Genomic DNA, 27,625 nt, shown 5'->3' with positions numbered 1-27,625 from the left:
AAAAATTCAAGTATTGTGGTTAATATTGAAACCTAACACAAGAAAATTATTCATGTTAATGTGTAGTAGTTGAAAAACATATAGTCAAAATAGATGTAGTGAAACATGTAGTCAAAATAGATGTTGAAAAACATGGTTGAAAAACATGTAGTGAAACATGTCAATTTGGAAAGCAAGCAAGGCTTGTATTTCGACATGTAAAGCATATATGCAAGAAGAATCCACTTGAATTGATAAATTATTTTAACATGTGGGATCCTACAAAGACTACAACTTTGAGTGGTTGCAGGTATTATGTCTCCTTCATTGATGATCATACTTGCAAAGTATGGGTCTACTTTATGTGTGAGAAAAGTGAGGTGTTCACTCACTTCAAAATCTTTAAGACTTTGGTTGAGAAGGAGACAAGGTTGCATATTAAATATCTAAGGTCTGATGGATAGGAATAATATCTCAATGAGTTATCTAATTTCTTACACAAAAAATTGTATATATAGGTAATATATATATAGATATACAATGTAACAAAATGGAGTTGCTGAGAAAAAAAAGGAATATTCTAGAGGTGCATTGTGCATTGATGTCAAAAAGAAACTTGCTTCATTAGTATTGGGCTAAAATAGTTGCAACTATTGTATACATTATGAGCATGATACCCACACTACTAATGTATATGGTATGATACCTGAAGAGAAGTTTATAAACAGAAAGCCAAATTTATCCCATCAGAAAGCATTTGGATGTATTTCTTATGTGCATATTCCTTAAAACAATTTATATAGTAAATTGGATTTCAAAGTAGAAAAATTAGTATTTGTGGAATATTTCCTTGAAAAAAGGACATATAGATGTTATAATCCTATTATACATGAGTTGAAAGCTAGTAGGGATGTTGTTTTTTATGAAATAAATAGCTAGTATAGTAATGTGTAGAACACAATTTTAGGAGTGATGAGCATGAGAGTGTGGCTATGCAAAAAACAAGTTAGTAGTCATATAGATATCGAGTGGACCATAAGAGTTTCCTAGTCATGGTTCTATTGATAGATCTTAGAATTTTAAATTGAGGTCACACATTATACCACAAAGTACATCACAAATGTCAAGAAAAGATAAAGAGAAGTTGAGGACTTACATATTATGACAGTTGTATCTTTAGGTTTCTCTCATGTTGATTTTGATTCAGATACCTTTGAATGAGGAGTTTGGGATTTTTTCTATTAAAACACCTAGTGTGTGGAAGGCACAAGAGGATGCTAAAGCATCTAGCAATGATCTAGGTCCATGCAAATCAAGTAGAGTAAGAAAGCCAATGCAACAATTTACATAGAATAGCTATGTAGCTTATCACTATGAATACATGGCATATTGGGATTGTGCTATGGTGGATGAAAACATAGATACATTTAAGAAGAATGATACTTAGAAGTTAGTTCCTTTAATAGAAGGCAAGAAAGCTATTGGCTGCAAATGGATTTTACAAGGTTAACCATAAGTCAAATGGATCTATTGAGCATTACAAGGCATGACTGGATGCCAAAGAGTATGTGCAAACTCATGGTATTAATTATGAGAATAATTTTGCTATAGTGGCTAAATTGGCCACTATAAGAGGTATCATAGTAATGGATACATTAAAGGGTTGGATCATGCATCAAATAATAGATGTTAAGAATTCTTTCTTGTAGGGGGAGTTGCAAGAGGAAGCTTATGTAGAGTAGCCTCGTACCTACGTGGATGAGAATAATCTAGATTATGTATGGAGGCTTTGTAAGGCATTGTATGCGTTGAAGCAAGTACATAGGGCATGGAATGATAGGATTACAAAATATCTTGTCAACATTGGATTTCATAGAGCACAAGCTAATCAGTAACTATATGTATGTGAGAGTGATGCATGTATTGCGATCATTACTATATTGGTGGATGATTTGATCATTATGGGGTGATAGTGAGGCAGAGATTGAACGTCTGAAAAGTATTCTCAAGGTTGAATTTGAGATAAAGGATTTGAAGAGCTATAACCTTAGTAGAATTCAATTGGCTTGGAACCTAGTGTATTATACATGGACCAAACATATAAAGGTCCATTATCATTTCATTCGGGAGCAGGTTTTGGCAGGTAGTATTGACTTGGTTTATATCATCACAAAGAATCAAGTTATTGACATTTTCACAAAGGCCTTGGGAGCTAAGAAGATTCAATGCTTCAAGATTATGCTTGGATTTTATGAGCTCATGTTGAGCTTGAGAGGGAATATTGAGATGTTGAACTCTACCTGAGCTAGCATACACTATGTGCCTTGGTGATGTGGAAATAAATTACTCCTTGGCATTGTAAGTGACCAATACGAGGATATGCCGGTGTTTCTACAACTGGACTACACCCATATAGTCCACCCTTGGTTATGGCACATTCATTGTGGCACCTCTTCTTTCCTTAACAGATTCACACTTAGTTATCACATATATATATATGTTGTGATACTTTTATATTAGTCTTTTATCATGATGTAGACTTTGTTATTTTAAGTGGAAAAAGAATAATAATATTTTAGCCCTATCTCTCTATGTGCTTAAGTCTCCTTTGTGTGTGTGCTTTTGGTTTCTTCATCTCCCGCTCTCTTCTCTATTTTTATTTCCATCTCTCTCTCTCTCTTTCCCTCCCTCATCTCTCTTTCTCTCTATCTCTTTGTTAATTTTTCTCTGTAATGTCCCCATTAATTAGTTTATCTTAATGTGCATATATATTCCAAAGAAAATTTATTTATGAAACCGACTCTCATTATGAAAATAATTATTATTATTAATATTGTATTATATGCCAGTTCATGGAAGAAAGACTTGGGAGACCTTCCCAAGACTAGCTTATTACTATGTTTCTAGTATAGAACAACAAAAAGAACTAGCCTAGGGGATAGTCACTTAGCAGTAAAGTGCCCTTGGGTGACGACATTGCCGAGACGGGTGACCTCTCGGGAAGATTTTCCTACAACCTAGTGGGAGGTTCTTGCACATAGCCAACGATGCCAACAAAGCCTTCCTAGCCCGTTGCCAAGTATGCCAACGCCAAGATACCAAGGTCTATGCCTTGTTTGTAAGCCTTACTGTGACAACCGCCTGACGACGGACGATGGAGAAGCTGATCAAGAAGGAGGAGACTCTATTGCGTGAGACAAAGAGACATAATTCCATTCAACCCAAGGAAGGGGATATGTAGAAGGTCTCTCATCCTCTTCTACTCTAATCTGAGAAGAGAATACACTAAAGAACTTTATCCTATTCTATCAATCCGGTTAGAAGTCATACCTCTACTCTCATCCCTATTGCGTCTACTAAAGAGAGAGAAGTATTGCTCTCCAGGAGGCAAGAAGAACCATCTAAGAGGTTTACACCATTGAATCCCGCAATATCCATCATCATTATCGAGAGTCTTACACCCTTGCCAATTGGTATTACTGTCATGTTCTTCTTCCTCTAAAAATCATAATATGTCATGGCCCCAAAGAAAAAGAATTCAAAAGCGGAAATAGTGAATCACCATACTAATATGGAAGCAACAATTGGAATTGTGAGCCTGGGAGTCACTAACAGAGTCACGAGCGTGGATAACAACCCTTTACCAATCGCGATACCACAAGTTTTTCTAAAAATTTATATCCAAATTCAATAGAAATAAGACAAGTCTCTTAAGAAATACTATGATCTTAGAGTATTCACTTTGTAAATTATTAGAATATCTTATAGGCTAGAAACTCTTAGGGAAACTATGAGAACCTAGAACTCAAGAGAAATCATGAGCAATTTCTCAAGATAGATTTATTAAGAAGGAACCCCAAAGAAATTAGTCAATGATATAGTTTAATCTAGAAGCTTTGATAGAAGATTTTAAGACCTGAAATATCTTGAAGTTAAAGAAATTGACTTAAGGCCAAGAAACTTGGTTACAAGAATAAACCTTAAACTGGAAAGTTAGAGATCCCAAAATCTAGATACCCGTAGTTAAACTCCAAGGGGAAGAGTTCATTATGTGAAATTCAAGTATCAATTGCTACTAGATTAATCATCACTTGAAAGTTGCATGATTGATTAAAGTTATAAATGCTTGAAGACATAAATTTTGTTTGTGATTTTCTAGATTATATCCTGATTGAATTACGTATTGGAACATATAAAAATTGAGGAGCCTTATACCTTCCCCAAGGATAGGTGTTGAAACCCCATACCAAAAGAGGATGGTTTTTACCGCCGCAGAAGCATGGATCGGGTCCCATGGTGAGAGGTCTCCTAGCAAGGATCCTATTAAGTAGGAGGTGGTTAGGGTGCCAGAGGGGGCTTTGGCTAGTAAATCCTTTTCGCACCTAGGAACTACTTGGTCCCTTGTATGGCCTAAGTTCTACTTGGGACACCTATAAACGCTAGCTATAGGTGGATTTGATATTGCTGACATGTAGATGCGCTGGATGAGGCAGCATGTAAAATTGTAATTTTTCTCTTATATGGGCAAGAGAACACACATTATGGAATATAATCAATGATTTTTTTTAACTCTGATTATATGTTTGTGAGTAAATTACGTAATGAACAACTATGCATAAAGGATTCTTTTTAATTAATGAAATTGTTTTTATATGTTTCACATAATGTGGTAGGTAATTCAATAACTAAGAACTTCCATAGAGGGAGCATGTGCAGGATGGATTTCTGATGAGTCCTGTCCTATGGTAGGGTGGTCTTGGTTAGGTGAGAGGTTTCCCTAAAAGCAAACGCTAGGAAGAAACTCTAGGAAGGGCCGATTCACTGACTTAGTTAGGGTTTGGTCTAAGAACCCGAATCGTAAATTATATTAGGGGAAAGATATGGCAGCTCTACAAGAGCATTGCGAGGGATTTCATAAATCCTTAGTCTGCTACTAGAAAAAAAGTGTTGTACTCCATGAACCAAGTGTAATGGCAGTCACTCCTTTCGGACAAGAAGCCTCTCAAAGGACACCTCCAAATGTGAGCTAGTTATTGGTAGGTGACTGTTAGGTCAATTAGGAACCTTCAAGTCGGTCCTTTGTGAGTAATGGTAGGAGTCTTTCCCTGTGGGGTAGACCTAGGGTTAACTAGCCGGACAGAACCCGAGCATTTTGATTAGAGTACGGATGGCGACGGTTAGAAGGAAAACTTTGGGCGACTACTAAAGTGTTACTTGTCACATGATCGAGGTGGGTACATTACAAATGATATCAGAGGTAAAATAATTTTTAAAAAATCTTGGTAGTTATAGCTTGAGATGTGAGATGTTTTTCCCTTTCTCTTGCTGATATGTGTTTTTTATCTTACCTAGAGAGATGAAGATTGGGAGCGATTCCTAGCCTTCCTAGAAATGTTTACATCGGCAATGCATTCTATGGATTATGGATGGAGAATGCAAGTAATGTGGATTCTAGATCGCATCTAAGATCCTTCTCTACTATACCGGGAAAGACATTTGATGATAAGCGGTGGATATTGCTATATCGATGAAAACTGCATGGACTTCAAACCAATTTAAAGAGGATAAGATGGATGAAAAACCTTAAAGTCATGAAGGTTTATATTCCATGAAGCCAGAGTGAATTCAACTTTATTCACTAGAGGCCGAGAGGCTAAAATAAATCAATATATTTATGAGGAAGCGATAAAGGTCATCCTAGCGAACCGAATTATAGTTGTTGGTCGCTCTTAATGCCACAACTATGTCAAAGATGGACTTCCTGATCTTCCTTTAAAGTATCAATTTTTAGATATCCATTGTTCAAAGCTTGATTATTACCTAATGGATGTATCCAAATGCCATGTTTAGATTGTATGAAGGAAAATTTATCTCCCAAATAACTAGGCATCCCAAAATAAACCATGTATTTTTCCCCTACAGTAAAAGAAATTATTTTGTCTATCCATTGAATATAAAATTGGTTACCATTCTAGCAATTAAGAATTACGAGTCAGTAGATGTATCTTAAATCCATGGTTAGATTTCTTAAGTTAATTTGTCATGATGTAACCTTCTTTGAAAATTTTATATAAAGTATTTCTTCCCTTCTGAAATGATTTCTCTTTTTGAAAAGATACGAGAAAATTGTATGGTAACATCATAGAGCTGACTAGAGAAAATCTTATGATACCATAGGAAGTTGTTCCTACCCTTAATGCTATTGAGATCCAAGAAAAGAAGTTCATGCTTAAGAAAATCAAACCACCTAAGTTTGATGGCCAAGGCAAAAACATCGAGGTTGAAGCAGAAATATGGGTTGAGTTCATCGAAGATTATTTCATTGTTACTGGAATTACCCCAGCTAATCAAGCAATGATCGACAAGTTAAAGCTAACATGAAAAGCCAAAATTTGGTGGAAACAATGGTGTAAATACCAAGGAATCTCTGAAGTGCCTATTTGTTGGGGCGTATTAAAGGATGTAGTGTGAGGTTGGTATCTTTCGCCAGCATACTGCACGCAAAAGATGAATGAATTCTTCGGTCTAAAGCAACTTGGAATGATAGTGGAAGCCTATTACTCAAAGTTTGTAACACTTCTTAAGTATGCTCCATCTATGGATATTGCGCAACAAGTATCCAAGTTTTGCCACAGATTGGATGATCCCCTGAACACATAGCTTGAAGCAATGCGTACATCCGATCTCCAAGACGCATTGATAAGGGCAAGACCGATTATATAGGAACTCCAGTCCAAACCAAGAAACAATAAGCCTTGGAATAATAAGTTTCAAAATAAAAATATAACTAGGGGCTATGCAAAAAGAGCCCAAGGTCAATTCCAGTCTATTAATACCAAAGGCTGAAAGCTCTTGAAAAATTGAATCTATTGAGCTATAGAGCGCTCCATTTGGAGTTATAGTATTCAAGTTATGACAAATCCAAAGATTTGACCATGTGTCCCAAACTTATAGAAAATTCCCATATTCCCTAATATGGTGTTTGAGAAGACATTGAAGAAATTTATCCTATTCTATCAATCCAATTAAAATTCATACCTCTACTCTCGTCCCTATTCCATCTACTAGAGGGAGAAAAGTATTGCTCTCCACGAGGCAAGAAGAACTATCCATGAGGTCTACATCATTGAATCCTACAATATCCATCATCGAGAGAGAGTCTTACATCCTTGCCAACCGGTATTACTACAATGTTCTTATTCTTCCACAAATCATAATTCTTTCATGGCCCCAAAGAAAAAGAATTCAAAAGTGAAAATCATGAATGTCCCTACTAACGTGGAAGTAATAATTGGAGTTGCGAAAATGGGAGTTACTAATGGAGTCATGGGCGCAAATAACAACCCTTTACCAATTGCAATACCACAAGTTTTTCTAAAAAAATTCTATCCAAATTCAATAGAAATAAGATAAGTCTCTTAAGAAATACTATGATCTTAGAGTATTCACTTTGTAATTTATTAGAACATCTTATATGCTAGAAACTGTTAGGGGAACTATGAAAACCTTGAACTCAAGAGAAATCATGAGGAATTTCTCCATTAGGGTCAAAAACGTTTCAAAAACGGCACTTGCAAGGAAATTATTAAGTTACTAATTAGTTGAGGTTTTAAAATAATGAACCCTCTAAATTTGGCCATTCAGATATGATTAATAATAGAATTTATTATTCATTTAAGAGGTCAGCCATTAAATACCTAAGGACGTTAACTCATGTTAGATGTTACTTTTCGGCCATTATTCTTTCTTTTTTAATATTCTACTATCACTTTTTCCACCAAAATCACACTTCTTTTTTCGTCTACATTCATTTGAATCATCGTTCTCTCCTCTTCACTTTGTTTCTTAGGTTTTAAAGCAGATTTTACTCTATCATAAAATTTCTCACCAAAATCATGTCTGGTTCTTACCAACAGTCTGCATTGGTCTCCCTTCGTCTCCCTTCATCTCCTTTCACAAAATCTTGAGAAGGTGATCAACAATCAAAAGAGTCTCCACACAGAGGACCAATACCACTTACTTGCCGATTGAGCTATAGAGATATGGTCCTCCATGGACCTGAGACGAGATCATCTCGTTAGTTTTCAGTAGACCCAACTAGGTTGGAACATCCAAGCCACATCTTTACTTTGACCCCTAAGACATCCATTCTATAAGATTTTGTTTCAACTAAATCCAAGCTTTTTCTTCAATCTCTTCAATTTGATTCATAAGAAAATGGGTAAAAGAATCCCATGGTGTTGATACAAATTGGTAGGGATAGATATACTAAGGATAATCCTCAAGCTAATAGAATAGAAAGTGAAAATTTTCACCTTGATCTTAGCACTTAAAAATAGAATATCTTCATTATACAGTGTTGTAATATCAACTTTTTAGCAAGCACTAATGGATAAGACAAGGATAATATATTATAATTAGAAGAAACGAAGTACTTTGATTTTGGGAGACAAAAATATTTACCTAGTAATAGATTAAAAACGTTTATTATTCAATTTTTAGTCTCTTAAAATATAAAAACATTAAACAAGTAATAGATAGAAGTATTAGTGATATTGTGTATCATATCAACTTTAGGACTAAGACAATTTTATGTGTGCCAGGATGCTTCGAAGAATATGAAGGATACAACTTCTTACTTGATATTAGCTCTTGGGAGTCTTTTTCTCATCATATCCTCAACTATGATCAGCACTATGGGGTTTCAAGTTTCAATATCCTCAGTTGTTTGCGATTCTTATTGGCACTATCAGATTTCAATTCCTAAATGGTGATTCACGTCATATCATGATGGCCTATTTTTTTGTGTTCTTGAGGGGAATGGGAAACCCTAACCCCAAAAAAGTATTAAAAAATCACAAAAAATAGGCCATCATGATATGGCACAAATAGGGGCTTGTGTCATCACGCAACCCCCTCGTTCACGCCATATCATGATAGCCTTTTTTTTGTGATTTCTTTGTGCTTTTTTTGGGTTAGGGTTTCCCCTTTCCCTCAAGACCATTCACACTCAACTCCTCTTATCCTCTATAGCATTAGGAAGATTCATATGTATACACTCTCAATACCTCGTCCCCTTCCCCTTCCCCTTCCCCTTCCCCCCCCACCCCTCCCTCAATGCCACATTGGATTATAAAGCATGACAAGATGCTCCCTCTTAATCCACAAAAAGATGCCTTTATAAATTAACCTATAATAAAATGCAATATATATTCTTTCTCCTTGGCTTGGAAGGCTCACTTCCTTGAGCAGAAGAGGATCTAGATTGATTTGTTGGCTGATCAAGTACTCTAGGGGAGATGGGAACCTTGGCAATTGTTTGCTTTGTCCTTGTCATCACTGTTGCGCCTGAGAAAATGATAGGAAGAGTATAAAAAAAACTATTCGCTGGTATGATCGATACGACATGGAGAGGATAAGTTGATATGGCGCGAGAGCAGCAAAGCCAAATTTTTACAGGGTTCTATTCGTGTCCTATCGTGGAGCAGCTCATACGGTGCGAGCATGGCAAAGCATAATGTTTGGTACTATACTTCTCGCTCCATATTGTGGATGACCTGATATGGCGCGAGAGTGGCACAACAAAATCTCCGTAGGGGTCCTCCTCGCTCTGTATCATGAAGGAGTAAACATATACGTGCAAAGTACACCCCTCCCCCCTGTAATGACTTATTTTTTGTGAAAACTTAAATCCATTAAAAAAATTCCAAAAATTTATCATAAGGTTATTAGGCTCTAGAAAAAAGTTAAAATTTTTTAAAGGTTTTTTTGAGCTTGTTTGCTATTTAAAAACTATTTTAAAGCAAAAAAGTGCTTTAAAATGACCAAAAAACAACCTTGAACACCCCTTTTTCGCACTATATCATGATATGCCATTTTTGGGTGAAATTTTTGTGAAATTTTTGTCATTTTTAGGCTCTATTTTGCTTAAAAATAGTTTTTAAATAGCAAACAAGCTCAAAAAAATCTTAAAAATTTTCTTAAATTTTTTAGAGCCTAATAACCTTATGAAAATTTTTTGGAATTTTTTTGATGGGTTTAAGGTCTTACAAAAAATAATTCATTACAGGGGGTTAACTTTGCACGTGCATGTTTACTCCTCCACGATACGGAGCGAGGACTCCTCCTACAGAGATTTCATTGTGCTACTCTCATGCCATATCAGGTCATCCATGATTTGGAGTGAGAAGTATAGTATCAAACATTATGCTTTGCCACACTCGTGCCATATCAGCTGCTCCACGATATGCTATGAATAGAACCTTATGAAGATTTGGCTTTGCTACTCTCGCATCGTATCAACTTATCCTCTCCATGTCGTATCGACCATACCAGCGAATAGTTTTTTTTATTACTCTTCCTGTCATTTTCTGAGGCAATAGTAATGACAAGGACAAAGCAGACAACTGCCATTTTATTACTCTTCCTGTCATTTTTTGAGGCAGTAGTAATGACAAGGACAAAGCAGACAACTGCCAAGGTTCCAATCTCCCCTAGAGTACTTGATCAGCCAACAAATCAATGATTTTTTTTATAGATTTTCAAGAACGTTGACTAAAACTAGCCTGCAAAAGAAATGGTAGCTTGCCTACAAAAGAAATGGTAGCTTGCAGCGATTCTTTCTCTTTAGGAGACAGTTGAAGACTTTGTTATTAACTTTATGAATTATGCTTACATTGTTGCTACTCATGCTCATAATATCACCTTAATGAACAAAGATTTTAATATGATTAGCAGAATAAGGTACCAAGGATTATGTTTGCAAGAGAAAAATCGATGTACTTGGATCTGTTAATTATAAGAGGATGGGTGAGGTGTATGGGCAAATGGTTATCAATGTTTCTTGCACTTCTAAGGAAGAGGACTATCTTAGCATATCTCATGAGGACAAGTCCATGCTAGTTGTAAAAATGATATTTAATTGTTAGATTCTGTAGTTTATTGTTGCATAAGGTAAGGCATTTTGACTCTAAAAAATTTTAGTATATAGAATGATTGTGCTATTGATTTCAAATAACATGCCTTTATTTTTGCTATTAGCTTTAGGGCATTGATTGCATCTCTTAGCCAATAAATCTCTAAAATTATGTATATTGTTGATCCACTATTATCAATGGAATTATTTTCGAGATCTAGTTCAAATATAGCAATGTCTTTCAAAGCTTTTGATTCCATCACAAACTACCATATTTTTTTTCATTACATCGAATACACTCACCAGAGAAATTATCCTCATGAACTCTCTAAGTGGTTTCCATGGCCAATGAAGAATGTGGGTTGAATGGAATACTACTTGATTTTTGGTTAATTATATATTTTATTTGATTGTCTATTTTAGTTACATGTTTCCATTTGCAGTGTTGGTAGGCTCGTGACTACCTTCTTGGATACCACATATCAGGATATTATTGATCCTAAAAACCCATATAACTCTCTCTAACAAGAAGTACCATCGCAAAGTCACAAAGTCATACATATACTGGTGGAAAGAGAGTGCTTTTCAAATGTCTGCAGGACAATAGATTCAAAGATACTCAAGATAGATGGAGTGAATGTAAGTATCTTTCATAATTGTTGGTTTTTTTAGGGACCCTTTTTTAGTTTACCAACTTGTTACATTTTTTCTCGTAGTGCTAAGATTACCCTAACTCATATATGCGGTGGATAAGGGAGCAATGTATTGAGTTGATTTTGGATAGGGTAATGACACTAGTTGATTCCGACTCCCCTCCATAAAGCCACAAAACATGCATAATAAAAGAACCCACAACATGATCAGCATAGATAATGTCTGCGAACACCTTATGAATCACATGGAAGGTTCCACTTAAGCTTTCCATAGGTTGCCATTCAGTACTTGTTGACAGAAATATATCTACAACCAAGAATTCATTATAATTAGTACTTGCTTAAATGAAAAAAAATACATACATTATCAACTCAAGTCTTACAATGTGTTTACTACGAAACATGCTCATTTGGAGGCAAGTGCATATCCTTCTCCATGTAAGCATGTTGCAGTTTGATAAACCACCCTTCATGCATAATTTTGAAAGAAATGATACGTCCCTTCCAGTCATGTTTAATATCCTCTCATTTTTTTCTTTTCACCTTGTGAGAGTCCTTGCAAGAGGGCAGCATGGCAACCTAATCCTTTATACTAAAGATCTTTGGCTCCAACTTTTCATCAACTCTGTGGCTATAGACAATGCAAGAGTTTACTAAACGAGAAGAGCACCTTCTGAATGCCATACTTATCGCAGAGAAAGAACCTCACCGAGAAAGTTGAATGAACTAAAAAGGAATATTAAGAAGACTAATGAAAATATATTGGGCGCCAAAAAGTTCTCAACTTTCAAAAAAATCATCATTAACCTCACAGCAACTTTATTATGTCATTTGTCAAATTTTATAAGTAAATAAGGACTTCGAGACTACCAAAACATGTCAGACTTTGGAGATTTTGGCTAAAAAGGAGGAGAGAATCACGGTGAACTCTACTATCTCCAAAAAAGAGAAGACAAGAATACCATATTCTTGCACACGTGGCAAACTCTCTTTGGCCCTTTTCTTAATCCCGTGATTAACAAAAGTGCATTTTTTGAAGTGTTTTTGGCCCCAATGCAAGATAGATTTATTAAGAACAAATCTCAAAGAATTTAGTCAAGGATATAGTTTAATCTAGAAGCTTTGATAGAAGATTTTAAGACCTCAAATATCTCTAAGTTAAAGAAACTGACTTAAGGCTAAGAAACTTGGTTACAAGAATAAACCTTAAACTAGGAAGTTAGAGGCCCCAAAATCTAGATACCCTTAGTTAAATTCCAAGGGAAAGAGTTCATTATATGAAATTCAAGTATCAATTACTACTAGATTAATCATCACTTGAAAGTTGCATGATTGATTGAAGTCATAATTGCTTGAGGACATCATCTTGTTTGTGATTTTTTAGATTAGATCCTAATTGAGTTAAGTATTGGAACATATAAAATTTGGGGAGCCCTATACCTCCCCCAAGGATAGGTGCTGAATCCCCATACGAAGAGGGGATGTTTTTACCACCATGGAAGCATGGACCGGCTCCGATGGCGAGAGGTCTCCCAACAAGGATCATATTAAGTAGGAGGTCATTAGGGTGCCAGGGGGCTCTAGCTAGTAAATCATTTTCGCACCTAGGAACTACTTGGTCCCTTGTATGGCCCAAGTTCTACTTGAGACACCTATAAATGCAAGCTATAGGTGGATTTGATCTTTGTGATGTGCAGATGCACTGGATGAGGAAACACATGAAATTATAATTTTTCTCCTATATGGGCAGGAGAACACACATTATGGAACATAATCAATGAATTTGTTTTACTCTGATTATATGTACATGAGTAATTTATCTAAACAAACAAATGTGCATAAATTATTCTTTTTAATTAATGAAGTTATTTTTATATGTTTCATGTAATGTGATAGGTAATTAGATAACTAAGAACTTCCGTAGAGGGAAGCAGGTGGATGGATTCATAATGAATCCAGTCCTATGGTAGAGTGGTCTCGATTAGCCGAGAGGTTTTTCCAAAAACAAATGATAGGAATAAACTCCAGGAAGGGCCAATTCATTGACTTACCTAGGGTTTAGTCTTAGAATCCGAATTGTAAATTATCTTAAGGGAAAGGTACGGCCGTTGTGCTAGAGCGATGCGAGGGATTTCATAAATCCTTACTCTGCTACTGGAAAAAAGCTGTTATACTCCATGAACCAAGGGTAATGGCAGTCACTCCTTTCGGACAAGAAGCCTCTTGAAGGACACCTCCGGATGTGAGCTAGTTGTTGGTAGGTGATTATTAGGTCAATATTAGGGGAGTTTTGAGGTCTCGAAAATGCCTTTTAGGATGTGGAGAGAGAGTTCTCTAGACCAATAAGAGCAAAGCCTCCGTAACGGAACTTCTATTTAAAAAAATAGAAAATCATTCTACGAAAATATATAACTATAATAATATTAAGAATTTGTATTTTTATTATGTATTTTTAGTCTCTTGTATTCATGATTATGTCAACTTTTGCATTAATGGCATAGAGTCTCGGCTACTTTTATTTAATGATGTTTCTAGATTAGTGATAATGACTTATGTAATCGAAATTCAAATTGGTGAAAAGCATGGCGCTCAGTTTTTTCCCTCCTTTCTTTTATTCCTCTATTGTTTTTCCCTCCATTATTCTCTCTCTCTCTCTCTCTCTCTCTCTCTCTCTCTCTCTCTCTCTCTCTCTCTCTCTCACTCTGTGTGTGTGTGTGTGTGTGTGCATGTATCTCTCTCTTCTACCATGGATACAGAAATTCAACCTTCAACAAGGCATCCAAGCTCCCAAATCACATCCATATTAGTGTTTAACTCATTCCAAACTGATGGAAGATGGATTTCTACTATCATTAGCAAAGGTAGTTGGATCACCATGCAACAAGAAAAACGTGGAAAAAGGCAAAGACATGAGAGCTCGTTTATCTCTACTTGGAAGGGTAGAATCTAAGGATTTAAGCTTGGAGCAAATAAGAATAGCATCAAAGAGGTACTAGTGCAACATGTGTTCATGCATAGAGAGCTGTGTTTGAAACCTGGATCTTCAAAGCTTCCAATGCATAGACCAAATTGTAAGAATTTGATTCTTAAAGTTTTTCATTTCTTAAACATGGTTTAGGTTTTTCCATTATAATATTTGTAGATGTCTATCCCTCTAATCTTGAGGAATGGCAACCAGTGGAGTCTATTGTTGATGTTATTGATGTTATACATGGTTCAATTGGAGAAGAAATGTATAGAGGCAAAAAGAAGACAGAGCTTGTAGAGAATGGAATATTCTTTTATGACCATTCTTATGTTATTCCTATGCGGCGTTGCCAATGGGGATCAATAAAACTCCTTCCTTTGCCAAATTTTTCAAGCTTTGAGTGGCCTTTGCCAACTCCAGCTACTAGTGAGGGCTATAGATGTAAGATATTTTTTGAGATCCAAAAAGCACTAAAATCTAATATCTCAAGTAGGCTAAGCAAAGTCACTTTATTTATGCCTATTAATATATTTATTGGTTTCTTCTCTAATATGGAGATAAGAATAACAAAAACCATGCTTTCAGTGAAGAGACTAACATATGATCATATCATACAATTTGTTGATGAAGGATGGGATATAAGGATAGAAGGAAAATTTATATGTAAGATAGATCAAGACTCTATAGCTTGTAAATATATGATTGCTACTCAAAATTTTATCCTTAGCTTTTATTATAGTCGATGGCATTTTGTTGGTAGTAGTCTAGTTGCTTTAGACCAGAATCTTAATGATTTCAGCAAGGATCCTATAGTGGATCTTGATATTTGGTTCAACGAGGATATTATTGCAATCTTAAAGATCAGAAAATCATGTACGCTACATCAAGTGAGGATGGATTTACAAAATGAAGATTCAATGCATTGCTTATTAGTAGGATATTGAATCACTTACTTTTCATTATATGGAATTATAAGGAGCTCCAAAAACTTGTATCAAGCTCGTTCCTCATAAAGAATGAGATAGATGGATCAAGAACCTCAATTTTTTGTTGTATATCCAAAGGAAACTCATGCATTATACACCTAGAAAAGGCATAGAAATAGTGAGTATAAACAAGAAAAATCTTATTGTTAAAAAAATATCAAAAAGTATAAGTAATTATGGATGGACATACCTTAGGCCAACAAGAATAATACTGTCATTTACTTCTCTTCTTTTATCCTTAAGAATCTGAACACATGCAGCATCAAAGGAGATAACCTCAGTTCTTTTGCCTAGGTCACCAGGTAAGAAACAAAACACACTCAATCCTTTTGGATTAGCTGCTTCAAGAAGGGTGGCTAGCTCATTTTCAAAGGACTCTAGTTGCTCTATTTCCCTTTCTTCAACCCTTTGCCTCCTATACTCTCTCCATTTATCTGCCTGTTCCTCTTTAGCTTTCTCCTTTTTTTCATATTGCCTTGTATCCTTCTCATGGATGACATCCTCAACCCTGAGACCAGAATCATCTTTCTTTCTCCTAGCTAGGGGCATATTAAGGATATTAAATGTCTTCACATTAGTGAGGGGAATTGGCTCAAGGACCTTTGAAAATCTTAGCCTCCTAAGAATTACCATGTCCTTGTCCATGAGTGTGAGCCTATGAGCATGAGGAGCACAAATATAGGCATCTTGAAAAAACTCAACTAAAAAATCTTCTGTGGCTTCTTGTATACAATTAAGAGTTGTTCTTGTCCATCTGAAACTATCCAAACTATATCTGTCACAAATTTCCCTGACAAGCCTCTGAAAAGACAACTTTGGAATTGCATTGTCAAGAGCCTTTACTGCCTTCCTAATCTCCCTTAGGCACCTGACATTTTGAGAAAACTTTCTCTTTGGCTTTGACTTTCTAGAGAGCTTCTGAGGCTTTGAAGACTGATGAATCTTTGATACTAAATCCCTAGGATCAATCTTCTCCTTTCTTGCTGTTGCCTTAGTCCTAGCCATCTGCCAAAAAAAGACATGTTACTTCTTCTCCAGCATGTCCAGCGAAACACGAGTCCCAGACAAGAGGTATCCATGCTACATGTCATTTTCGCATTTCAATTGAATTTTTCTCGAGCATGTCTAGTGAAACGTGAGTGTCAGAAGCAAGGTGCCTCCTTGCAACTGCTTCTTTTCGCGTCTCACTGGACTTGTTGTCCATTGTGTCCAGTGAAACGCGAATTTAAGCCAGGAGACCTCCTTGAAGCACCTTATTTTCGCGTTTCACCGGACAACTCATGAATAGCATAAAAATCGACAAAACCAAGAAAAAAGAGCTTTGATCGAAGGAAAGCTTTTAAAATTACATAAAATATCCAAAAAATTAGGAAAGAAGTTTGAAAATTTCCTTAAATCTCCACAACATTAAGGAATGCTCCTGTGGAAAAAATTCTTTTGTAGTGGTGATAAGCTCGTAATAATATGAAGGATTAAGGAAAAGTATCAAAAGAATGCATTGAATGGAGCCTGTTATTGAAAAGCAAGATGCACAAACCATACATTCTTTTTAGCTTGTTCTTCACAATCTCAGCCTAATGACAACAATATGCTCGAAGGTTTCCTTTGTTGGGGAAGCAGTGAAATGCTTGGAGATTGGAAGGAACACCAAAGGCAAAGGCAGAGTAGCAATATTTTCTGCTTGCTGGAAATGTGATGAAAGGCGAAGGCGGTGAATTTGCATGGACTCAACGTTCTTGGCAAAGTGTTAATAACACACGTGTGATGTATTCTCGCTTACCGGAATTTTTTTAAAACTTGGAAAAGTGTTATGTAACACACATGTGACGTATTTTCGAAAAAAGAGAGTGCGCACATCTTCTGAAGAGTTTGATACGGTGTGTTAAGTGAGACACATGTGCACGTATTTTTCCATTATTACACAAACTTTTTTGTTGGAACTATCACCACATGCTTAACGGTCAATATAAAAGCATTTCAAAGCCATTTCTCCGACATTGTCTTCTTTTCTGTCGAAATTTCGTCTCGACTTCCCTTCAAGGTCCTTACTTCCTGTGTGGAGAGCAGTTCAACAATCTTTGATAGGTAACAATTTTTTTTTATTATAAGTATTTTAACAAAATAAATTTGATTAATATAGAAATAATTTTTAATAACACTTGAATAATTACAGATGTTATGTGCTTTGTATCTTTTAAAAGCAGCATAGCTTTTTCAGAAATGATTTTATCATAAATTTCTGTGTTTCCATAGAATTAATTTATAGTTCATGTTTCTCTTCTTGATTTTCATCTTTTGACCAATGAAACGCGAAACAATGTCCCTATTAGTGATATTTTGCTAAGTATCGCATTTTACCGGCGAGATATTGAAATAATTTTTGTCTTCAAGGTAGTGTCCGATGAAACACGATTTCTTCACTGACATTTGCCTTGGAGACTTTAATTTTCGCGTTTCACTGGTCAACTAAAAAATTTTCTCATTTTTTGATTTTTTTGTCTTGGAAAATACAAATTTGGAGCCTCTTTCCATGGTTTCATCTTGTTTTATTGGATATTGGTTCTATTTTGCTTTTTTTTCAGGGATAAATATTTTCCTGGTCAAGATGACAAAGAGGAAGCTTTCTCTGGAAGAAATGGATGAGGAGGAGATAATTGAGACATTTGATGATAGGCTCTTTGATTTCTTACACACCACTAGAAATTCTTTGGAGGATCTTGAAGATAAACTTAAGGAGTACAGATGTTTTTATGATAGATATGTGCAAGGTTTGGAAGTCAATGGATTTGTTCATTATAGTGATGTCATGGGAGCCACCAGTACATCCAGGTCAACTTTGCTAGGCAGGTTCAACATCATTCATGAGGAATTCAGAAAGAAAGAAACATGTTTCCCTTTCCACAGCTACCAACACCAATGTCTTCTAATCCACAAGGATGTTGGATTTATTGTGTATCTTCAATACATGGAAAATTCTTCTCCAGATATAGACCAATAGAGAAAGCTAGAGGATATTGCAAGTATGGATAAGGAGGTCGAAGAGAAGGAGGAGATGTTCCAAGAAGATGTTGAGAATCAACTTGTCCAAGGTTTTGATGTAGGTTTATTTAAGAGTGACAATATCACAATGGTGGAAGAAAAGGAGATCGAGCCACGTGCACAAGTTGATGAAGAAGGTCCTCTTGCATGTGTTCCAACATTTCCCACTTATCTTATTAAGAAGAAGAGATATGTGTTGCTAAATGATATTCAACATCTTTTTTATCTTAGAGAAGATTATTGCTTAGCAATCCTTGCAAGTTGGGGCAAAAATGACATGAATTTTATAGGTTATGAACAAGAACCACTAGCAAGTCTTGATGTTGAGGGAGAGAATTTCCAAGATAGCTCTATAGCCTTACATACATGTATTAATCAGATCATAGAATACGAAAAGGGGGGGCTACCTACAGAAGAAGAGTTCTTGTAGGTCTAGAAGAAACTTCATATTGATGATGTAGGGTATGAAGAGAGATTGAAGTCTCCATCAGATGAGAAGCCCAAGAGTTCAATAAATATTTATGATGATAGTCTTCTTGAAGAAGACGAACACCCTAAGGTATAAAATATAATTTGAAGTTACCCATTGAATTTTTGTTAGACTTTATTATGCGTTATAGATAAATATCTTATATCTTGTACTGTTGTGGTTTGTTCTGTAGATTGAAATTGAAGATCTGGACAACTTTCTTGGAAGGGCCAAGGGCTCTAGGCCAATGAAGCTTGGAAAAAATCAAAGCCTTGGCCATTATATTGGAAACTTAAACAATCAAACAATTGTAATATATCATAGTAGATTGTCAAGCTCTCCAAGTCTACCAATGATGGCTTTGAGAGCTATCTCAAAGGTAATTGGATCTCAAGTTTTTAGCAGAGGTTTGGACAAGATCATTTTGGTGGAGAAGGAAGAAGCCATAAGAGTTTTTGGCTTCATGCCTAGATACAGTGGATCTAGAGCTGGATATTTTGGAGTTCTTGGCTCCTATTTGCTCTCTTATGTAGGAGATAGTAAGAATTTGAAGCTTCTTCCAGGCTATCGGAAACAAGAGTTTTTGAAATACAGAGGTCTTATTGAGTGGGATGAAACAAAAGATTCCTCTAGAGGCCCTGTCGAGCTACCTGAAACCAAGGACTCCTCTGAAGGCCCTGTTGAGGTGCCTGAAACTAAGGACTCTTTTGCAACACAATCAGACTAGAAGATGCCAAAGATTAAGGGTTTCTTGAAACCCATCTTTTCCCAACTCTTTGTTTGGTTTGTAACCATTTTGTAAATCTTTGCTTTGCGCAAGAATTTAAATATCTATCTTTTCTTCTTTGGGTAACAATTTGTATAGTCATTGCTAAAGATGGTGTATTGCTTGATGTGGTTGTATCTTTAAGCTTGAATTTATGCCAAATTTTTCGATAGAACCATTAAAAGACTTCTAATAAACTGTTGGCTTTGTGTCTTCCACCTCCATGTCTTGTGTGTCTGAAATATTTTGTTCTTACTTGATAATGTGATTTTTCCATATCTTGGGTTGACTAGATAGATAGAGATCCATATTGTTTAATAAAGTATGGAGCATGGTTGTATAGAATATGTTGCATAGTCAACAAATAAAGAAAGTTATTAAAAAACATTATATGAGTTCGACAATGAAGAAACAAACATATACAAACTTCTTACCATATAGTGAGTAAAGTGTTGATCACCCCAAGATTCTATCATCGCCTTTTTGAAAAGGTTCAATTGATTTTTAAAGTCTTTGAGATCATCATCATTCCATTCAGTCTTATCACAATAAAAAAACACTTTGTCTAGTGTTTCCCAAACTTTAGCTTTTCTATTTCGAGCTTTTCCATTATCAGTGTGATCCTTAACTACATTATGTAGGGATTTCCACTGATTAAATTTAATAGTTGAGCCACCATTTCTTGAGTTTATCTTGCCAAGTTTCCCTTGAAAGCCTAGAAACCTTCTAGCCTTCACTCCACCAATAGATTGTTTTTTTGGGACACAATTACCATCCTTAGACTTTTGAAGATCTATTTCAATAACAACATTGCCACCATGCAAACCAATTGCAAAGATAACTTTTTCAACCTTTGTTATAGCATCTGTTCTAGTTGATAATGGCTTCAACTTCCATGTAAATCCTATATAGAGATGAACAAGCTTTTCAATTATCCTACAAAGTGCATGAAGTGTACAAATATGGGTGTTCGCTAAAGGAATGTCCAAGTCTGGTTTAAACTGTGGATCCTTATTGTGCTTAGAGGGAGCTCTATTCCAATTGCTTGAGTTTAACTCTGCAGCTGGTGACATGTAGTATAAGCAAGGAGATCTTGAGTTAGCTCCCTTTGATACATTATACATACATTTGAGTGTCTTTAGGTCACCAGCTATGTGCCACTCAATCCTGTAGTTCCCAAATCCTTTAACAAATAGCTCTTCTCCTGCTTGTTGCCTTTGAATAACATTAGGTATTGATGTTTGATGAAAAATCCAATATAGTATATCAAAATTCTCAGTATCTACCTCAAATGCTCCTAGCCACTAGATGTTATATTCAGATTGAACACTAAATGATATTGAGTGATTGCAATGACTTGATGAAAGTGCTCTATTCATCAAGGTGATAGAGATTCTCTCCAATTTTTTACATTTTAGAATCTCACTTTCATCATGTTTAATCACAAATCTAGCCACTCCCTGTGCCTCTACTACTGACAAGTCATAAAATCTGATCATTAAGCATTGTAGGGTGGACAAGTCAAGGAAAATATTGTTAAATTCATTGAATGTAACCTCCTTTTTCTTGCCCTTGAAGCTATTCTTGATATGAAAAGGCTCACCTAGAATCTCCATCACTTTGTTATTAACTCTCTGCCTAATAGTCCTAACCACAAATGGATTCGAAAGTATGCAATTGCGTACCTGTCCTTGCTTCATATTTGATTGTAAAAGCTGGAAAAGTTGCATATAAGCATCTTGACTGATACCAATACTATCCAGTGTCTTCTGTACTAACTCAGAATCCAAAGAATGATCCTTTACAAATGACTCCAAGCATTGTTTCTTTGCCTTTTTAAATTTATTCTTCTCCAAAATATCATTTGAAACTACTAAAGGAAGAAGATGATAATAAAACTGAGCTGCTTTTAAAGAATCTCTTTCACTTGCATTTGGTTGTAGAAGAGATATAAGAAAAATTAACATCACAAATCAATGCAAGTAGTTTAAATAAAGCCATATTTAAGATTTTTCAAGTGAAAAAATATATACCTTGCTGCTTGGATTCTTTTACCACAGCCTCCTCCTCCTCCTTTGAGATTCTCAATATTTTTAAGAGCTCTTTGTCGATTTCGAAGGCCTAATAAAGTCTGCTTTCGTTGATAAGCTTTGATACGCTTTTCCAATGAATGAATTTTTTGTTGACAATCCTCTAGCTTTTGCAACAACTCTATATTGTGTTTCATCAAAAGATGATTCTCTAGTCCAAGGATATCCTTTTCTGCAACAAGATTAAGTGTATAACCTAAAAATCCATTATAGCCATCACCAATAAACCTCATTAATGATGAGCTATTATAGAAAGGAGGAGTGCTATTTCTACTAGGATCTTTGGGATATAACTTTCCATCTAACTAAAGATCAATATTCTTCTTTCCTTCAAACCTCAGTATATGTTTCATAGACTCTGTAACCGTGATAGATTTTGTTCTCTTTCTTATTGGTTCATACTGACTGTCCAACTCAATATGAAGATGATAGAGAGGTCTTTTATGAGAGCTACAGAGATCATTAGATGATTGATCCATAGCTGAGTTACAAAGATCATTGGATGATTGATCCATAGCTAAGCATATGATTAGAAGCAAGAACGAAAACAAAGAAGAGACTACTAAGGAGGAGAAAAAAAGAAGAGAGAAACGATGGAGAAAAGATGGAGGGAGGCAATTGAGTATCCACCAAAACTCAAATTGAATATTACTTTTCACTTTAATGAGGAGAGGTAAGATCTTCATTATGACAACCTTGCCAACTTTATGGCCACCTAGATTTCTAGGTTTGATGTGACCACGAGAATATCACGACAATGACTTATTAACGAATTTTGATATTTTAACTTACCAAAATATAAACCTTTTAAAAATTCTATAAAATGATTTTATTTCATAAATTGTTTTCTCTCTCTAGGATCTCTTACAGGGCATTTTTGAGACCTCAAAACTCCCCTAATGTTAGGAACCTTCAGGTTGGTCTTTTATGGGTAACGACAGGATGCTTCCCCTGCGGCATGGTAGACCTAGGGTGGACAAAATCTGATCATTCTAATTAGAGTATGGATGGCGACGACTAGAAGGAAAACTCTCGACGACTACTGAAATGTTACTTGTCATGTAATTGAGGCACGTATGTTACATTCTCCCTCTCTCTCTCTCTCTCTCTCTCTCTCTCTCTCTCTCTCTCTCTCTCTCTCTTTCTTTATATCCCTATGTTAATTTTTCTCTTTCTCTTTCTATCCCCCTCTCTCTCTCTCTCGTACTCTCCTCTCTCTCTCTCTCTCTCTCTCTCTCTCTCTATTTTAGACATGGGGCATCTACTTGATTGGAAGGCAATCGTTAAACTTAAGAAGAGCACTTTATCCATTTCCAAAATAAAATATGGAATGATAATAAAATTTTCTAGCTTAATGTACATGCTCTTTTTCTATTTTCTCTTCCTTTATAACTCTATTTCATCTCTACTTTCTCCATTCTCTCTCTTTCCTCCCCCCTTTGTATGTGAGTCTATGTGTATTTTATTGACTCTTCGTTTCCTTCTCTCTTTAAGTTCTCTCTCTCTCTCTCTCTCTCTCTCTCTCTCTCTCTCTCAACTTAGCTCTTCCTCTCTTTGTAGCTCTCCCTTTGCATGTTAGTCTATTTGATGTGTATGGGGACTAGGGCTAAGAGAATGGATAGATATGTGGATGGATAAGGATGGATGAGTTGGAACTTAAAGAGACTACCTACAATGTATGAAATATATCCCATAGAAAAAGAGAAGAGAGAGTGTGTAAGCTAAAAAACCTATAAATTCATGTACTTGCTCAACCATAACTAAAATCATCCTTCTTGCATACATTCTTAATATGAATGAATCTCTCTCATATCTTCTATAATTTCTTCAATTGGTATCAAATCCTCATCATTGAGGCTTGTGAGGTAGAGAGGCATCCATAGCTATGCTTGAAGAAGCTCAAGACAAGCAAGAAGGTGCTACCTAAGAAGCTCAAAGCTTGAGGTTTCTACTCAAGAAATATATTTATATCATTCATACTCAGTCATTATCAAATGTAAATGATTCTTAGTGGCTACCATTGAAGCTCATAATCATTAGAGGGCTAGTTTTAGGCTCTATCAATGTCTACTTCTGGTTATCTCATGTTGCCTGCCAAGTCAGCTAAAACTCCTAGATTAAGGGGACTACTTACGGACCTTGTCGAAGGGGCTTGAAGGGGCTTACTTATCAAACAAGATTAGGGCTTGCTTCCACCATAAGCACAAGGGTTGCGTACCACGTCAACTTATACCCCTAGATTAAGGGGACAGCTTAAGGACCTTGTTTAAGGGGCCTACTTATCAAACAAGCTTAGCGCTTGCTTCCACCATAATCACAAGGGTTGCTTCTCTATCACATAGAAATATAGAGAAGAGAGATGAAGTTAAAGCATGGCAATCTCTCAATCACATGTGATAGGATGTGAGGTTGTGTTTGAGTCCGTTGTCATTGCCATTGTAGTACCAATGTTATTGAGATGTTGAGCTCTACGTGAGGTGGCATCCATTATGTGCCTTGGTGATGTGGCACAATACTATTCACTACTGAGTTAGGTGTGATTCTACAACTTGAATGCACCCTTGTAGTGCATCCTTGGTTATGGTATATTCATTGTGCCATCTCTTCTTTCCTAGTGGGTTCTTGCTACTAGCGATTACATGTACATATGTTGTGGTATGTTTACATTAGTATTGTATCATGTTATAGACTTGGTTTTTTTTTTGGAAGAAAAAAAAAGGAAAAGAAGAAGATTTCAATTATATCTCTCTATGTTCTCACGTCTCCATTGCTTTGTATATGTGCACTCTTGGATGCTTCACCTCTCTCCTCTCTTGTCTATTTTCATGGTATAAGATCTATCCCATGGCTACGCAAAACTGATCGATTGAAGACTGAGGTGAAGGCATTGGTGGACGAAAGTAAGGAATCATGAAATGGGTAAGAACCTCTTCCACCTTGCTCTATTTGCATTAGGTTGTAGTTTGTAGGAGGCTCTCCTGAGGCTAAAAGGTCTGTAGTCTTTGATTGTAGTGAAATTTGCTAAGTAATAAGAATGATATATATTTCAAACTAGCCCTTTCGGGATACCTTATTGTGATTTTTGGCATCTAAGGTAATTTCAACCTCTGTTCTAGACTTGCCAGTGGGCTTGATAGCAATTTTTGGGTATACTACAGTTTTGATTGTGTCAACTATTTACAGATGTATCTATTATATATTTCAAATTTGTAAGATTTCAGGTGTTTACTAGATTATAGACATAAAAGGCATCTAGATATAGATTGCAATGATTATTGTGCATTCAATGAAAAAGACTGTGTTTAGTTGTGGTGCACTTGATATCACTTTTCTCGTAGATTGCAATTTTTTGCGAGGTTTTCTATTTTGTCAAAATGTCTAACAACTTCAACTAGATTGTAAGCAAGATTCTTGATAAGAACAATTATCTTACATGGACATTCAAGATGAAAATTTTATTAAAGGGCAAAGGTGTTTAGAATTACATTAAAGGAGACATGGTGATAGCACCTAAAGTTCCTACATGAAATGCTACTGCAAAACATGTGAAGGCTAAGAAATATTGGGAGTAGACACAGAGTAAAGTCATGTATTGGTTGTCTCTCAATATTATAGATAGCATGATGAGCTATTTACAAGAATCTAAAACTCTCTCTGTTGTGTGGAAGAATTTGGCAAGACTGTTTGAAGTAAATACAAATAGCAAAAAGTTGCATCTCAAGTCAAAGAGCTAAACCAAGTGAAAAGAGAGAACATGTCCATTAATGATTATGCCTTGAAGATCAAGGGCATTGTGGAAGCTCTTGGATCTAACTGTGTGATAGTTGATGATGATGATGTTGTGCATCATGCTTAGATGGACTTGGAGATGAATATAAGAGCTTCAGGTTGTCTATGAATACTAGAAATAATATCCCTAATTTTACAGACTCGATCTATATATTGATACTTAAGGAGAAGAACCTTGAATTGGATTTCTCTTCTTCTGAAAGCAAGAACAAGTTTGAACACGTGTTTTACTCTTGTGACAAAGGTAGAGGTCATGATAGAGGCCAATATGGTGATTGTGGTCAAGGTTATGATGCACAACAAAATAGAGGAGGACAATTTCAAGCAAGGGGGAGTCAAAAGAGAGCAAGTTGCAAATTCTAAAATAGGCAAATGAATTTTGGTGATACTGAAAGTGCAGACATTGTGGTCAAAATGACCACATTTCTAAAAAGTGGTTAAAAGAGAAGGTTGAAACTAGAAATATAGAAAAGCTGCAAGGCAATTATATGCATCTAGTATCAGAAACAATGATGACAAAAATGAGCTATTATTTGTTATGCAACACTTTATAAATACTATGACTACTTATGGTTCATCAAAGAATGATGTATGGTATGTAGACTCAAGTGCATCTAACCACATGACTTCTCATAGAGAGTGGTTTTGAGAGATGCATAGTCCAGAGTCTCCAGGCTATGCGGAGATTGGAGACAATACAACTAGCCCCATTACTCATGTTGAAACTACTCCTTTGAGCATGCAAAATGGTAAAACTAAGGACTTTGGCCAATGTGCTGCATGTACCAAACATTATAAAAATTTTGATTTTTGTTGGCGAAATGGCAAAATAGGGATTGCAAGTTTAGTTCATATCTAATGGTTGCTATGTAGAAGATCCTAAAAATGATTGCACATTGATTTCAAAAGAGATCATATTGGTACATTGTTTACTTTTGATGTAAGTGTGCTTGAAATGAATGTAACCATGTTTGCACAAGATTCAGGTATCGTAGTTGATATTGAAATTTGACATGAGAGAATTACTCATGTGAATGTGTAACGGTTGAAAGACATGCAATCAAAACAAATTGTGGATGGCTTACCCAAGTTTAGGGTTGATGGGGTACATAAAGCATGTGAAGCATGCCAATTTTGGAAAGCAAGCAAGGAATGAATTTCCACATGAAAAGCATGTATAAAAGAAGCCACTTGAATTGATACAATTTGATGTGTAGAGTCCCACAAATACTGCAACTTTTAGTGGTTGTAGGTATTATGTTTTCCTCATTGATAATCATACTCACAAAGTAGGGGTTTACTTTTATACATGAGAAAAGTGAGGTCTTCACTCACTTTAAAGGCTTTAAGTTTTTGGCTAAGAAGGAGACATGGTTACATATTAAATGTGTAAGGTCAGATGGAGGGGGAAAATATCTTCAATGATTTTTCTAAATTTTTGTAGAAAAATGGTATACATAGGTAATATATATACAGATATACTTTGTAGCAAAATGGAGTTGTTGAGTAGAAAGACAAATGCATTATAAAGATGGCTCATGTAGTCATGTCAGAAAGATACTTATCTCATTACTATTGGGCTGATGTAGTTACTATTGCTATATACATTATGAACAGGACGCCCACTACTGATATACATGGTATGACACTTGATGAGAAGTTTATGGGTAGAAAGCCAAATTTATCCCATGTGAAAGTATTTGAATGTATTACTTATGTGTATATTCATGATGTGTTGCATAGTAAATTGGATCCCAAAGTAGAAAAATGTGTATTTATTGGATATTCTCTTGAGCAAAACGATATAGATATTATAACCTTGTTACACATGAGCTGAGAGCTAGAAGAGATATTGTTTTTTATGAAATGAATCGCTAGACTGTATAGTAATGTGTAGAATAAAATTGGGATTGATGAGCATGAGAGTGTGGATATGCAGAAAATAGATTAGTAGCAATAGATATTGAGTGA

Source organism: Lygodium microphyllum, chromosome 27 (genome assembly GCF_053477565.2).
Source record: "Lygodium microphyllum isolate KBCC chromosome 27, Lygodium_microphyllum_v1.1.10, whole genome shotgun sequence".
Taxonomy (NCBI): Eukaryota; Viridiplantae; Streptophyta; class Polypodiopsida; order Schizaeales; family Lygodiaceae; genus Lygodium; species Lygodium microphyllum.
This window is presented reverse-complemented; position numbering follows the sequence as displayed.